Genomic DNA, 17,122 nt, shown 5'->3' with positions numbered 1-17,122 from the left:
CTGTTCGTGATTTTTAATGTTTATGAGCAAATTTTTTTTGGTGGTTAATAACAACTTTTTTCACGTAAAATTATGAAATCTCATAAGAGCGAGGGTTATATGTTCACTTTTTGTATGTTTTATGAACTCATAAGACAGTAGAGTTAGGTGTTGAATAAATAAAAAGGGAAAATGGAGTTTCAGCGAGTAGGTACCCAGACTATGTATACTAACAACAGTTCGTAAAGTTTCCTGTTATTAATTAGCTTGTAGTCTGTTTATGTAACATCTCAAATATCAAATAACTACGTAAATAGATCGCCTATATTGTTCAGACAAGTTATAACATACAGTATATGTGCTAATGAAATATAATAACTTACCTGGTCTGCAAATATCAAATACTGAGCAGATAATGCAGATTTGGTTTATTTTATGTGCTACTATTGTTATTAAAGTAATCTTTTGTCTAATAAGAGTTTGCGAGTTGATTTAATTTTGCTGATTGTGTAATTAGAATATTACTTGGCGATTTTAGTCAATACTGTTTTTTCTACTTATGATGGATTAAAAAGTCGAGCTAAAATTATATTCTTTGCTGTCGTTAGTGCTAAGTTCTTATTTTAAGTTGCCGGCTTCCATGCCGCGAGTGCTAGCGTCTCAGCCTTTCACCCGGAGGTCTAGGATTCGAATCCCGGTGAGGCATGGCATTTTTCGTACACTACAAAACTTCATTCCCATATCCAACGCACATGCTTCAAGCTTATATGGTATCATCAAGCCATAAAAAAAAAAATTAGCAGTCGTTCACGTAACAATTAAACTAAGTTCGGATTTTAAAATTATTAAGATTATTATTATTATTTACAAGGAAATTATCTTTCCTTGTAAAACTACGCGATGTTTTTTTTTTTTTTTGGTTTTTTACACTAAACTGATAACAATTTATTGAAACTTAAAATCCTTGTTTACGAACAAAGTACGTCTTAGAATATTATTTTTCAATATTGACATCCAAACATATTTTAGTTCGGGATGCGAACCTTATGACTTCGTCTGTTTTTCTAGAGAGGATCATAAGGGGGACAGTGTTCTCTGTTTCTTTTTCCTTGAACCGTTCGACAGGTGGGAGGTGGGCGAATATCATCGATCTGCTTGCTTTTTCTGTTAAATATTCTTTAATTCAAGGAAAAGATGAAAGTCAAATAGTGATAGATCCGGACTTGATGAAGGATGGTCCGGTACCTGTTAAAGAAACTTTTGTTCTTTTATACCCCATGTTTTGAGCGTACGTATTGTGGAGCAGACATACCCTTTAGTAAACAGGTTACACTGACGGTTTTGTTTAGGGCGTCGTAAATTTTGAAGGTTTCGTAGTACTTTCTGGCTTGATGGGGTGTTTTTTTAAGACTGATAATCCAAGGAAAACAAAACTACAAAAATACCAATCCTAATTAATACCTTAATACCACAACAAAAAGCACAAAAACTAAAAACCACAAACCAAAATAGTACAATTAATAGAACACAAGGAGCGGGAGAGAGTCGGCTGCGCGCAGCCGCTCGGCGCACCACGTTTTCCGCTCTGCGCGAATAGCAGCAGAATAAGTGTAGCATCGGCTAGCCCGGCAACTAACACGAACACACATAAGACTAAACGAAGAAGACGGCGCCCTCAAGCCAACTCCTTCATTATGGCCAGCATTAAATATTATATTTATGTTAAAAACTATTAAATTCTATATCTACTTATTCCTTAAGCCTATTTTAAATATAAAACCTCCAAAATGTTCAAAAAAATAATCTCTAGACGTTAATATCTTTTCTTTTATGACTGTCTGTAAATATTCGCACAAACATGAGGATACGAACGCGTCGAGAGTCCAGGGGGTGGAGCTTCCTGACCGGCTAGTAACTATTAGGAATAATGTTGTAAAAAAGACAAGATTTATTATGTTGTAAAAACAATTTTCCATCAAGTAGTTTGTAAGATATAACTTCAAAGAGAAGATTTTTCTTCCGTGACGCATTTTATAGTTGTTTACTTTTTTAGTTAAGTTGTTCCATACTTTTTTAGTAAAATTAAAAATAACTGTTGTTTAATAACTTTTAAAAAGATGAACAGATTATTGGCCGACCATTAATTTTTCTCTGTGCGTGGGAATATGAATATGAAAATTTGCACCGTATGAAAAATACTATGTCTGACCGGGATTCGAACCCGAGACCTCCGGATGAAAGACTGAGATGCTACCATTCCGCCACGGGAGATCAGCATTTTATTTATTATGATATATTTGCGATAAAAAATGTTATCTGTAATAGAAAGGAGTTCAGCATGTATTACACGGTATATATCTCTAGGATACGGTTTTAGAGATCAACTGACTAGCGGGTGACAGAACACAGGTTGATAGCATATCACCTTTTTCATCCTGCACAGATGAAGTACAAATGTATGTGCATACGTGTAGGTGTAGGTATGTGTTCTAATGGGTGAATATGAAAATCGCTGTTTTTTTGGAGTTGCCTCAAACTGAACCACTACGCCTTGTACGCGAAGAGCAGTCTTACGATGAATTCAGTTCATTGATTTTGTGTACGTAACGACATTCATATTGTAATTATTATGGATCCTCGATTTTTGCTCTTAACTTGGAGGTTTAACTTGAAAATTCCTTCAAACTACTGTTAAGTTAAACCTAGATTTTTGAATTACGTTTTATTGATTGCAGAAATTTTTAATAGTGCCTAGCTGAGTGAAAAAAGTCGTGGGAATTTTTTGGTATTCAGCTTTTTTGGTAGGTCGGTGATAAAGTTTTATTTTTCGGTTTCAATTTACCCATATAACCTTTCGCTGTATTCGCTGTTTTCTATAGCTGGGATACAGAAATGAATATTGTATCATTATTTTTATGTTTGTATGTGTTGTATAGTATTGTATGATCGAGCTAGCGCACAGAAAAATATCGTGTCATATTCTTAATTTCCATAAACTAGTAACGGAAGTAATATTTACAATTCTTTTTTTTTTGTAGTTTATTAATATTTTTTTGAAACTGCTTAAAAATAATATTGAATATGTTTAGTATCATAAAAAACGTTCAGATTGTTAAGCTCCTCTTGATCTGATTTATATTTTCTGTTAAACACTTGGCGGAACTAATTGTTGTTCTCCTCAAACAAATAATAGTAGTTATAATTATTTTGCTTTCCACTTTCTTATTAACAGCATGTTAATTTTATTTGTAATTTAATCTGTATGCTTTTAAGTAAGAAATTTTAATTTGCGTTAATTTTTATACATTAAACTAATTATACACTGTGGAATATACACACAAACCCATGCGATACGCATATAGTCATCGTTCCGTTAATGAATGCAGTATTCATTTATTAGTGGTTTCTTCGTCAGCTGGCGTGACCTACTTAAGTACGATATGATGAGACGAAAGCTAATCACAAAAATGGCATAGGCATTATCATTTATAACGATATTCCGTGCCTGATTTGTAAAGTGAAGAATAAATGGTTTCTTAACCGAGTCGAATGTATTGTTGCATTTTGGCATGCAGAGAACCCCTAAAATCTTCTGGTCACCGCGGGAAGTGGCTATATAACGTACATCATTACTCTTAAAGAAGGCAATTCTGGCTAGTGTCTTGTCCCTTTCACTTGTACTTTAGATGCGTTACATGCAAGGCAGCTCTTATAAATACTAGAAATTTTCTTTTTTTGATGGAAAAATTATATACATTGTATAGATATTCTCCACTCAATAGGGTTAATTAATTGTTATCAGAAGGTTATGTCAGCTGACATAGTGCAAGGCACCGTGCCGGTGTCCATTTTCTTCTACTACCAAATAAACGTTTAAAATGCTGATATCTCCTATTTACTTTTGAATCGTCTGTAATTTTTACTCTCTTCTAACTTCTTGTTTTTGTTCATTGTACTGATTTTCTGACATTATTTTATTTATTTTTAATCTTTTTCTCATGGTATGTCTACATCGTTTAAGTTTTATAATCTGAATTGTTCTAATTAATCTATTCTCGTTCATTCTCCTATGTAAATTATTTTGTCGGCATATGATTATTTATTTATTTAATTTTTAATTGCTATACATTAATAATTAATAGTATATAAATTGCATGATAAATGAAATAACGTTTATAATATTCAAAAATATCAGCCAGGGGTAATATTAACTAAGAATGTAATCAAATCTGTCATTGCCGAATTTTGACAATGATACTAATTTTTGGTGGGTAATGAAACTAATAATCGGTCTATTGATGGGTATATAATCAACCATTATTATGACAGGCTTTAATGCGCCGGCACACAGACAGACATATATATATATATATATATATATATATATATATATATATATATTCGTACGTACATGCAGAAGGATCGCATATTTACTTCCTTGTACGAAGTAGAGGAAGTATTGTGACCGCGAAAAATGTCGGTTTTCAGATTTCAACGGAAATATCCATTTTGACCATCCCTGAATCCATTTTGAATAGTTTCGGTGTGACGTATTTATCTCTCATAACTCAAAAAACGATTAGCTTTAGGTTGTTGAAACTTTGGATTTAGGAGTGTGTAACATCTAGTTGTGCATCTCTCCTTTTGATTGCAATCGATTGGACCAAAACTGTCCAAAACAGTCTTTTCTTAACTGCAGTAATAAGCCCTCATTAAGAGCTTTTCAACGATATATCATAAGTGGAACTTATTTTCATTGGTTCCAGACAGCCAAATAAAATTTTAATTAATGAAATATTTGGATCTTACAAGTGGAAGATACATCGGTTCAAATCCGACTACATCTCCGTTTTTTAACTTTTTTTTTTTAATTTAAATATGTGATTTATTACTAATTATTAACTTCTGATTGTACATTTTTTTTTGCAATAAATAATAATTCAATATAAAAAAAAAGAAAAAAATCAGAACTTATTAGTGAAATTAAATTTTATGTACATTTCATTTTAATTCTAAAATTTTTTAGAGAAGTTAATAATTATTAATAAATCAATATATTTAAATTAAAAAAAATAAATGTATATGAAGTCCAATTCGAACCGATATGTGCATGGTTACGGATCCGACCCGTTCTCACTTACACCATAATATTAATTATATTAATTAAAATTAATATAAAATGCTGAAACGGACACTACAAAAAAAATATGATGCACTTTTTATAAATGTGTGGAACTGTCCACTTTATAAAGAATTGGAGGATCGTATCTCACTTTCAAATGAAATAAGTTTAAATGAAGTGCCGCAAAGAATGTGTATATGTAATTTAATAGGCGTGTAAGGAAGTCGTGTGGTGTCCGTATCAGACTCTTTCACTTTTCATCCGATTCATCCTCGTTAAAGTGTGTGTGTTGCTTGTCCGAGGTTGTAATATTAAAATAGAGGAATTCTATTATTATTTTGTGAGAACGTCATGTTTGAACGTTTCATTAAAAAAATGTTGATATTTTTCACTGAAAGTAATAAATGAGTGGAATAATTAACTTACATTTGGTCTTCATTTATATATATATATATCTATTAAATTCTTTACTTCAGTACAAAGTATCTGAAGTAATAACAGTTTATACTATAAGCTTTATCTATTTTAATCTTTTTTTCTGAATTTGACCGATTTTCTTCTAAATGAAAGCTTGTTTTTATAAATTTTAAAGCTTTCCATTTGCTTTTATAAAAGAGATACAGGAGTACTTTCTAATTGTTACGTTTACATTGAAATTGACATATTTTTCTGGAGTTTCAATAAGCTCGTTATAATTACAGCTAACTACAGTAATTAGTTAGGAGATTACATTATCAGTGTCCCACTGGCGAATTAGGGCACTAATACAAATTTACTACCGATTATAAGTGTTATGTTTTCTGAAAGGAACCAGTAATTGAAATAATTTATCCTTCAGTTTTACAAAAAAAATTAAAATTTGTATCGATTCTATCCCAGGATATTTGTGATTTTATCAATTTTATAATTGTAATATCGGGGTGAAATTGTAGACTTGTCGATTAAATTCTAGAAAACGAATCGTTAGTAGAAAGGATTCTTTTTTTGATTGAAATTATATAATTTCGATATTCGTAATTGAAATGTCAACTGATGAGACCGTATAAATGTAATTTTTTTATGAATATATCTGTTTTACAAACTGTTCGGTGTACCTTTTTGATTAATAAATTATAATTTTCGATTACTTTTATTTGCTTTATAAAATATGTATGAAGAGGCGATGAAGTGCAGTATTATGGTGAAGGGAATACATCGGGGTCAGTCTTACCTCTCTGCACGTTTTATGTTGAATATTCTAGCTACAGTTTTATACGTTCGTGCAGCTGGTGTATGGACTTGGAATATCTTCTTTCCTATACAGTTATAGCTCTGTTCCAGCCCGGCTAAAGATCTATTAATAGTTATATCGCTAACTCGAATAACTATTCTCTCTTCTGAATCGACTTCGTCATCCGATTGATTATTTTGTCTCTGATTTATGTTTTCTCAGTTTCATTACAGTTATGCCTTTTTTTACTGAAGGATTTTTGTAGCAGCGGTATTATAATAATGGTTATAGTAAATTCTGCTAATACGATTTTTTAGAATATTTATTAATTTTTTCGTGCATTTTATCAGGTGATGCCTGACTACGGATGTGGTTAATCCGTGGTAATGCACCAGCACTTTTTTTCATAATGTTAAAAATTACTTAGATTACGGAAACCGATGTATTGGTTGAAACGGATCAATATAATGACCACCTCGATTTCCCGATCTCACGCCATCAAGACTATTTCCTTTGAAACTGGATGAAATCGGTTTATTCTACACGGTTTTGCATACATGAAAATTAAGAATTCGCATCATAGTAGCTGCAACAGCTATTAACAGTAGTCGTAACGCTATAAGACGTGCTCGAGAAGCATGTATTCGTGTGCTGAATGCTACTTACAACAAAATGGCGGTTACATCAAACAACTACTTTTGAATGTGTAATTGATCTTATAATTTTTTTTTAAATGCAATTTTTATTCCGTTTTACGCATTTTGAGATCAGTAGTTAAATTTTTCAACGATATTTTCCATTATGAATAGAGGGTTTTTTACATTTTTCTGCTACAGTTTGGTCTTTAAAAGTAAAGTAAAATTTCTGAAAGTTCTGTATTTGGTTCCTAATTAATTTTGTTCCTACTAATTTTGTTTAAATCAGTTTACTAGGAATTACAAATTCTGTTTAAAATTTTTACCTCCGTTTTATTGGCAATTTAATAAAGTTAAACCTAATTTACGGCGAATCTAAAAAAGAGTGCTTTTCAGCTACAATTTTTTGGGATTCGCAACAGTTTTTTTCGGAAACTGCTAAAGATACAGTTCTAGGATCCGTTTAATTCAGTTTTCAGAATACGTAAAAAAATCCACTAAATTAGCTTCCTAAAATTTTGATTCCAAAAATTTCAGTATGAGTGTATTTTATATTCTTGGAATAAAAATCTGTACGAAATATTTTGCTAAACACAACTCGCAAACAAAATGTCTTTTCTGGAAATATGATTACGAGAATTTTATTACTTTATATCCCAAATCAACATCTGAAGAATTGCCATACAATTTTGAATCAGTCTACACGTATGAATATATAACAGTAAAATATAACCTTTATCGTAATTAAAATAGAAGTAAAAAAAAAATTTCTAACATTTAACGGGTGAGCCGTGTTGCTATTGTTAACAGATTTGTCACTACTATGGTCTGAAATCTATTTGCACGATAGATTAATCTTAAAAATTCATATTAATAAAATTTTTTTCTTACTTTTGATAAGCGAAAATAATTGTTGGAAGATTGGTCCATAGAATTTGAGTTAAACAAATTATTTTTTATTTTTCATTAATTTGTGGTTTAAATTACTCGATTTTTGCCATTGCAGAATTTTTTGTATCGATACAAAAAATTCGTTAAGTTTCATCCTTAACGAAAAATACCTTGGTTTGGAGTGGTTTAGTTGGTCCGCATATACAGATTGAGCAACATAAAACCGAACCCATAACGTAACCGATACAGATAAATTAATTACGAAAAACATAAAACGGAATTTAAATGTTACATTTATTTACCTTATTGTTATAAAAGATGTTCAAAATGATCACCTTGCCCATCGATGCACTTTCTTGTTCGACTGATCATATTGATCAATTAAAACGTTTTTGTCAATTGCCTTGATTTCTCGTTGAATGTTCACCTTTAGTTCATTAATATTGTGGGAATTAGATGCATAAACTTTCCCCTTTAAGTATCCCGAACGGAAAATATCGCAAGTAGACAACTTTGGGGAAAGTGGAGCCACCCTCCTTTACTGACAGCTAGTTCATTTGTGAAAGTTGCATGAACGCAACTCAGTGAAACCTTTGATGTGTAACACGTTGAAGGTTTACATAGAAGAAGGTGTATTCTTTCTCATTATCAGTTAATTGCGCATATAATTCTTCGAATATTTTGAGCTTTACTTGTGTATCGACAGTCTGGTCAAAAAATATTGGTCCTACTATACTATTACCGGAAACGGCACACCAAACTCCAATTTTCTCATCGTGAAAGGACGCTCGAAAATCTCGTGAGGATTCCTCGCCATCCAGTACCTTTTTTTCCTGTTTAGCCTCCGGGAATTACCGTTCAGATATTACTTCAGAGGATAATATGTATGAGTATAAATGAAGTGAAGTTTTATACAGTCTCAGTTCGACCATTCTTGAGATGTGTGGTTAATTAAAACCCAGCCACCAAAGAACACCGGTATCTACGATCTAGTATTCAAATCGGTATAAAAGTAACTGCCTTTACTAGACTTGAACGCTGGAACTCTCGACTTCCAAATCAGCTGATTTGGGAAGACGCGTTCACCACTAGACCAACCTGGTGGGTGAACCATCCAATACCTATTTTTTTTTTTTTTTTGGTTTGTTTTACCTCCGGGTCCGCACTCAAGCAATTCATTCCGCAGAGGATGAGATGAATGTTTTGTAGCGTGTGTGAAAAATGCCATACCTGACCGGGATTCGAACCCAGGACCTCCGGGTGAAAGGCCGAGACGCTACCACTCGCGCCACGGAGGCCGGCACCATCCAATACCTGGTGTTTTGCATTTTAACATGGCCGAATAAATGAAACCATGTTTGACATGACATACGACATCGGGTCTATCTGTTCACTAACAATGTTTTCGAGAAGCCATTCGCAATAATCAAGTCGTTTCGGTGTGTCTCCTTCAGTTGTTGGACGGTTGTAACGCGGTTTGGTTTCAATTTTAATTCATGAAGAATTTTACGACAAGATGTGTATTTAACACCAGATTGTTGGGATAACTTGCGTAGTGATTTTTTTTGGACTGTCAGTAATTTTCTTTTCAGTATCGGCAATGGCCTTTGAAGTCCTAACGGAAGGTTGCCTGTTTCGTTTTGCATTTGAAACCGAATATGTTGTACGCCATTTTTTAACTAATCGTTAATCTTCGCTGGGATACAGGCATTCGGAAATTTTTCTACGAATACGTGATTTTTCAAACGATCTAGAGCGAAAATAGGCCCCAATAGGCCCTTATCCACTCTTGGATTGAATAAGGTATTTTACACAAACACAACCTTTTTCTTCTTTTTTTTTAACCCTATTCCCCCGGGTTGGATTTACAGCTAAGAACTCAGTCCGAGAGATTGTCCTTGTACTCTAAGAGGTCCTCCATCTCACCGGCAGTATGTCGCACGACAGGTCAGCCCCCCCCCCCCCCGGTCGGATCTTTTAGGTGCCTGCCTCTAATCCCCCAACGGACGGTAACCGGGCCCGACTATGTCGTTCCCGGGCCGCCCACCACAGACCGGGACTCAGTCATAGACATTGCCTGCCTCAAACCGCAGAAAGGAGAGTCCAGGTCCCGCTATGCCGTCCCCAGCCACAGCGGCCGGGACTCGGTCTTAACACAATATCTACTAGTCGCGGTAGTTGTGCGAGAGTCTTTCATAAATAGTCTTGGGTAGCGATTTCATTATGGGGTCGGTTTTATGTTGTTCACTCTGTATATCATCATACAACACGTAAGATGGTTTATTATATGACTGTGTTACGTAATAGAACGACTTTTGGTTCGAACCGACGTAAAATTTGTTTTGAAGCCGATTGTTGAGAACACTGATAAATAAATAGTTTGATAAAAGGGTATTCTAATTTGAATAATATAAATGTCCCATATATAGTGTTTTTCTAATTTTTATGTCTGAGTTAGATCCTTGTCGTTGACTAGCATTTTTTAAGTGTAAACTTGTGTAGTCCTCAACGTCCTCTTTTCTGCTCTGCTGTAGTTATCTTAATATCAATCACAAATTTTGAATAAAATCATTTTTTTTACATTAGAATATTGCAATTCGTTGTAAGTTTGTAAGATTATTATTAAGATGAGCTGTGTTTTGTTGTGGACTAAGTAACATTATGTAAGATGAAATATAAAGGAAAACGACTGTTTTGATAAATTTTACTTAACCTTTAACCTTTAAAATTATATACTTCTAAAACGTAAACTTTTATGGTTCCAGTGTCATCACTGTAGGGTATTTAAGAAATTTTACGTGTTGAAGACCAAGCAGTGAGGATTTTCTTTATTCTTAAGATTTATTGCTAATATTTACCCTATACATACATATATATTTATATAATAGTAAAAATTTATAAACCTATTGCACTTTTTTTTAATTTTATCATTTAATCGATTTTATTTTATTTATTTATTTCAGTTAGTCGATTAAATAATTCCTTTTTCTTGTGTTAAGTTATTTATAATAATTCAGAATGATCTTTACGGGAAAAAAATCGTACTTTTTCTTTTTTCAACTAGAAAATTTTACACGTTACCTTGAATTGTTTGTTAATGCCGAATAAAAGTTGTATGTGTTTATTATTTATATTCATGAAGCTGCAGCATTAAAAAAGTAACATGACGGTTTTATTTGAAAAAAAAAAAAAACGAAAGATGTAAAATATTTCAGTTTTCTTACACCTCAACATTAAAAAAATACAGCTTTTAAAACATTTTGTTTATGACAGATTCCTTTTTGTTATTTTGTACTTCTGACTTTTTTTATAAGTTACTTGTATTAATTTTATTTTAATTGTTTTTTGTCGTGTTAAGATTTATTTTCTTTTTTTGAAATTCATTTCTTTGCAGTATTATTTTATTTATATAACGTATTTATCTATTCAGTTACATTGTTTTTCCATTTCGCCCAGGTGTGCGTAACTAACTTCATAACTTGTATCATTTAATTGTTCCATAAAATGGTACATATTTTAGCTAATGGTAATTTTAATAAAATAATATTTTACAATTTAATGATTTTTAGTATTAATATGGGTGCAGTTTTTAAAAATGTTTTTAATTAAATTATATCTTTATAGTTATTTAACAATTTCTGAATTTATTACTTACGGAGAATGTTATTAAATTTGTGTCACATATTTTATAAAAATATTTCAGTCCATTCTCGAAATAGATATTTTTTGAAAAACAGAAATATATGTAATTAGACTAAAAAAATAACTGTTTTCAGATCTGTCTATTAACTTTCTTTATACTGGTATAAGGAACATTCAACCGAATTGGTTAAGGCTAATGAGGAAAAAACTTCTGGGTTATTTGTCAAGTTAAAGAAAACAATATTTTAGTTACAAAAATAGATTATGCTTCAAAAAACTAAGAGACTGGAATAAAATAAGCATTCATTCAGTATTTAAAATTTACTATTTTTAGATTTTGACATTGGGCAGAAAATATTATTACTTCTTGATGGAAGTAATTGGTGTCGGTTAAATAAGGATTAAGTACGTTATTACTTTTATTTTAATAGTTTTATAGTTAAATTTTCATTTTCCATCAAGCAAATTATTTTTATTTGTGCGCGTATACCATTCTTTACGTCACCTTCCATTGAGTTAAAATAAAGAAATCATTCCTTTGTACTACTGACAGAAATTTCAATAACAAAGGTAGTTTTATTCATTCGTGTTTATATATTAATTTTCTATTATCTATTGATAAAAAGCGCATTTTATGTAGATAAAAAAATTGAAATCACTCTGCGAGCTGATGATGTTGAAAAAATTTGAAATATTAAAAAAAAAAATTATTAAAAATATTAATACATCATTATTTTCAGAAAATGTTGGCCATGTGTAAAACCTAAAAACATATTTACTGAGACACATATTTTCTAAATATCTCAAGATAGACACTTAAAAAGAGTAAGTTAATAAAGTTTGCAACAAATAATTTAATTAATAATTACGAAGACTATTATCAATCTTTCTCCTGTTCTTTAAGTGCCATATTCGTTATCGAACATCGGCAACTATCCGGACAATGGCAACTTTGTTTGCAGATGACCGGAGTAAAGAGCTGGTTGACCCTAAATATTAGGTAAATCCTTATTCGACCCAGATCTCGGTTTCCCATGATTTTCTCTTGAAGTATAAGATACTGAAGCCGATACTTCTATGGATGTCTTACAACACGTCCAAAGAACTACAGATTTTTTCTCTTGTGCTAGTATCCAGCCTTTTGGATACTTTCTTATTTACGAACGTTATCTTTCCGATTAATCTTAAGCAATCATCAGTTGACCAACATCTTAAAGGTCTGTTCTCTTTTCAACGATATTTTTGGTAAAAATCTAAGACGCAACAACGTACGGCTGCTCAGAGAAGATAATAGCTCTTCATTCTCTTCCTCAAACTTGAACCTAAATTGTCTCAATACTTACTTCTGTTGGTTTTGTATGTATCTATTCTATTCTGTACACCTAAATCTTATTTATTCTTTTTTTATCGGGAGTGATGGCAGAAAATAAATGTAGTTTGTACGATGACAAAGAGTAAGTACGAATTAAAAATCAAGAGAGAAAAAATAATGTTAACTACGGTAATCAAAAAACACCACTTAGTCCATATATTTTCAAATTAAGGTCGACAGTTAATAAGAGTTAACATAATTCAGACAAAAATAAAACAACTCTCTCGTCCTCTTGTAGAAAAGACCGTAGTCCCGGCGAGAATGCTTTTTTGGATGTTCTCGTTTGAGGCAAGCAAGGCATAGAGACCGAGTCCCGACTTCTAGGTTGGGGTTACAGGACCGACATAGTCGGGCCTGGTAACCCTTCTCTGGGAGTTAGAGGCAGGCATTAATAGTTAAGATCCAGCCGGCTTATTAGAATAAAAGGACACTCCCCCGAATTGTGTTATGATTCACTGTGGAATCCGATTCGGCGGAGAGGAGGAAAAATATACTACAATTTTTATTTGATATAGTAAGTAAGTAAAAATAGACATTTTTTGACATTTAAAATAAAATAAAATCTGCTAGCCTAAATGGAATTGTTCACAAATATTCTGCAGCTGTCAGTCTATGTTAATCCTGATTTGTTTACCTTTCAAAGAATAAGTTTAGCTAAATTTCTGTATTTTCTCAGTTTTTTTATTAATTCTCTGATTAAACCTAATTCATATTTGAAATTATTATTTCCTTAATTTTAAATTTATATACACTAGGGTTTTGTTAATCTAGCGGAAGATTAAATTACGTAAAACCTTTAACTGGCTTAACTGTTAGACGTATCTAAAATCATATTATTTTAATTGGTTGATTTACATAGAGCGTTATTATAATTGCTTGTCAGTAATTGTTGCTTACAATAATTATTTTATTGTTTTTATTTTTTATTCCCTTTTAAATTAAAGTAATTATTAAACCATTTAGGAATAACTAAAATGTTAGTTTTACAATTCAACATAAATTCGTAGAATAAGGAATTTTTTAATTACGAATTGTTATTAATAATTATTTTATTTTATTGTTGTTTCAGGTAATTTGAGACCTCATTATTTTACGCTTCTGTGTTCCGTTTAAAACAAAATTAGATTTAAATGTAAGTAATTAATGATTTTTTTTTTTATTTAAAAAAAAATAATTTTTAAGATATTTTTTAAGTACGTTTACAGGTCTCTTCTGGCATTAATGCCACGCCACACTTATTACTAACATTTAAATTCGTGATTTTTAACGACCCCCTCACTGTCACGCCACCACCAACCTTTTCTAGCAACACAAAAAAATCTTTCACTTCTCTTCACTTTCTCTCAATACCCGGAAACAATTCATGCATGCTTTTAAAGGAGTGTATCAAGACGTTTCGCTTATACTCCGTAGAATTAGGACTTATTTTTTATAGTCCGTAAATCTCAATTATTCCCTGATAATAAAATACCGCTATTTGACTTTCAACCCAGAAAATAGTTGTATTAATATAATGTTTTTATGTTGTACTTATATACACACTTTATGTGCCTAATCCCATTCAAGTTGTACGGATTTTTGCCAGCAGAATAAAAGAGAACGAAAGTTCTAGCTGTAATGTGTGTCGGAAAATAAGCAAAACACTCGTAAATACTCGTATTTACTATACAATGCGCATAGTGTTTCTTCGATGAGTTTGAAATTTAATTCACTCCATAATAAGGTAAAAAAATCGAAAGTGTTCTTGTTTTGCTGCTCCATTTCTTCATGTTTTAGATACAGTTTTCAATTCCTTACTGAGGTGGTCTTCAGAAAGTGATCGATGATTGAAATGGATGAGAAAGAAGATTGAATCGATCGAAGATTGAAATGGCTATTTCTTGAAAAGTGGCTGATAATTGGAAAATCGTTATTCAAAATCCAAAGTAGACGAGGATAATGAGAAAGTATTAGCAATTAATTATTTAATAGTACATATTTTCTGATATTTTTTAACATTACTCGTTCATGTAGAGTTTAATTAAATTATTATTTTCTTAAAAGGCACTTTTTTATTTCTTATAAGAAAGAATTAAATTAAGATAAAAAATGCTGGAGTAAATTAAGACCACTTCAATTGATTATTTCTGTTCAGTTGTGAATCAATTGAACAATTGTGATCAATTAATCAATTGAACAATTGTGTTCAATTAATCAATTAATTGTGTTCAATTGTTTAATTGTGTTATTAAGCTTCAAATTCTTTGAAAACAATAAGCGAGCAAAAAATCAAGGCTGAGAAAAATAAAATACTGATAATTCTGTAATATAAATTTGGTGATCTATGAGGCATATTCTTAAAGTAAGGGCTGTTTGGTCATTAAAAAAAATTAATTTCTGAGAAAAGGTTTTTACTTACAGTTTTAGTTTACTAATGTTTACTACATATTATTATGTACATATTATGTTACTACATATTCTTCAGTTTTCCACATATTCGTCTTTCAGTTCTAAGAACTTTTCATAACGCTGCATCAGCTTCTTTAATCCCTCTGGAGGTTTGCCGCCTGGTAATTGAACCAGTTGACAACGGCAGTCTTGAAGTTCCTTGTTTTCAAACCGTTGTCCACCAAGCCACTTTTTCCAATGCAAGAAGAAGAAGAAGTAGTCGCTAGGTGCAAGGTCGGAACTATATGGAGGGTGGTCAAAACGTTCCCAACGAAGATCTTGAATTTTCTTTTTGGTTAAGGCAGCGGTGTGAGGACGCGCGTTGTCGTGAAGGAGGATTAAGCCGGACGACAGTTTCCCGCGTCGTCGATTTTGGATAGCACGGCTCAGTTTGGTGAGTGTTTCGCAGTACAAGTCGGCTGTAATTAATGATTCACGTTCCATGAATTCAACCAAAATGATGCCCTTTTCGTCCCAAAAAACGGTAGCCAACTTTTTTCGATTCGAGTACGGAGGTTGCTTAAACTTTTTTTGTTTTGGTGAACTTGAATTGCGCCACTGTATTGATTGTTGTTTCAATTCTGCGTTGGTGTAGGATATCCATGTCTCGTCGCCCGTAACAACGTGAGAAAACAACGATGTTTCAGTCCAAAAACGCTCGTTCACTGCACATTCTTTGCTCTTTGTTTTGGTCCGTGAGCATTTTCGGTACCCACCTTGCAAATAATTTGTTATATGCGAGCTTTTTTGTAACAGTCGTGTAGATAGAGGTGCGTCCAAAATGCGGAAATTCATCAGCCAGAGCACTAATCGTTAATCGCCGATCACATCACAGTTTTCGGATCACTTGTCAACGATTTCATAGGTCTGAGTACTGGGCCTGCCACTCCGCTCTTCGTCATGCACATTCATGCTACCATTTTTAAAGCTTCTACATCATTGTCTAACCTTTCCTTCACTCATTACTGTACACTGGGCACAACTCCCGATGAATTTCAGCAGCTGAAGATTCTTTTGCATACAAAAATAGAGTCAGGGCAGCGCGCACTTAACAACGGGCGGATGAAACGGGCGAACAACTGCAGTGGCTTCGTAAATAGCCGATAGATGGCCCTGCATGCATGAATCTGTGTTCAAATTCGCTAAATATAAACCGACGGCCCTTACTTTATGAATGTACCTCGTATATGATTGTTTTATAGATATATATTAGAAAGAATTTTGTTTCAAATTTTATATCTTTGTTTTCTTCATGTTTGCTATAATTGAATTTTATCTTATTTTTAAATAAGCATACTTTTTATTATAGATAAAAATAAACTGAATCGTACATAAAATTTGCGTATTATATATAAATCTTATTTGCTAATTTAATAATTTGTTAAATCGGTTAAATGAAATACAAACAGCAGAAAATAAAAAAAAGTACAAAAAAAATTGTGTATATATATATATATATATATATAGAGAGAGAGAGAGAGATAGAGAGAGAGAGAGTGAGTGAGCGAGAGACTGAGTGAGAGAGTAGAGAGAGAATTTGTGAATGATAATTTATTACTAATAAACAGTCAATGATAAAGCAGCGGAAAGAATTGCCGAATGGAAAAACGTGGCGGGTGGAGAAAGGGTTGGTAAGTTGACCATTAAGAAGGGGCGTTATTGACAATTATAAGATCTTTTTCAGTGGTTGTTGTTTGTTCATGAAAATGACCGAGTGGTTTTTTTTATATTTCAGTATCTGTGTTTTTGTTTTTATGTGTTACGTTTTAGTACTTTTTTTGTTTGTATCACGTGTTGTTATTTATTTTTATAGTATTTTTACGGTTGTATTACAATTTTATTGT

The 17,122-nt window shown here is 32.2% G+C and overlaps 1 protein-coding gene across 4 annotated transcripts in view; it reads left to right on the top strand.

The window, feature by feature from the left end:
* Positions 1–17,122, top strand: part of Efa6 (Exchange factor for Arf 6) — a 396,188-nt gene that overhangs the window by 65,958 nt on the left and 313,108 nt on the right. The gene's annotated exons all lie outside the window — the stretch shown is intronic.

This window comes from Lycorma delicatula, chromosome 3 (assembly GCF_047948215.1).
Source record: "Lycorma delicatula isolate Av1 chromosome 3, ASM4794821v1, whole genome shotgun sequence".
NCBI lineage: Eukaryota > Metazoa > Arthropoda > Insecta > Hemiptera > Fulgoridae > Lycorma > Lycorma delicatula.
Note: the sequence above shows the minus strand (reverse complement) of the source record. Positions and strands in the feature narration are given on the sequence as shown.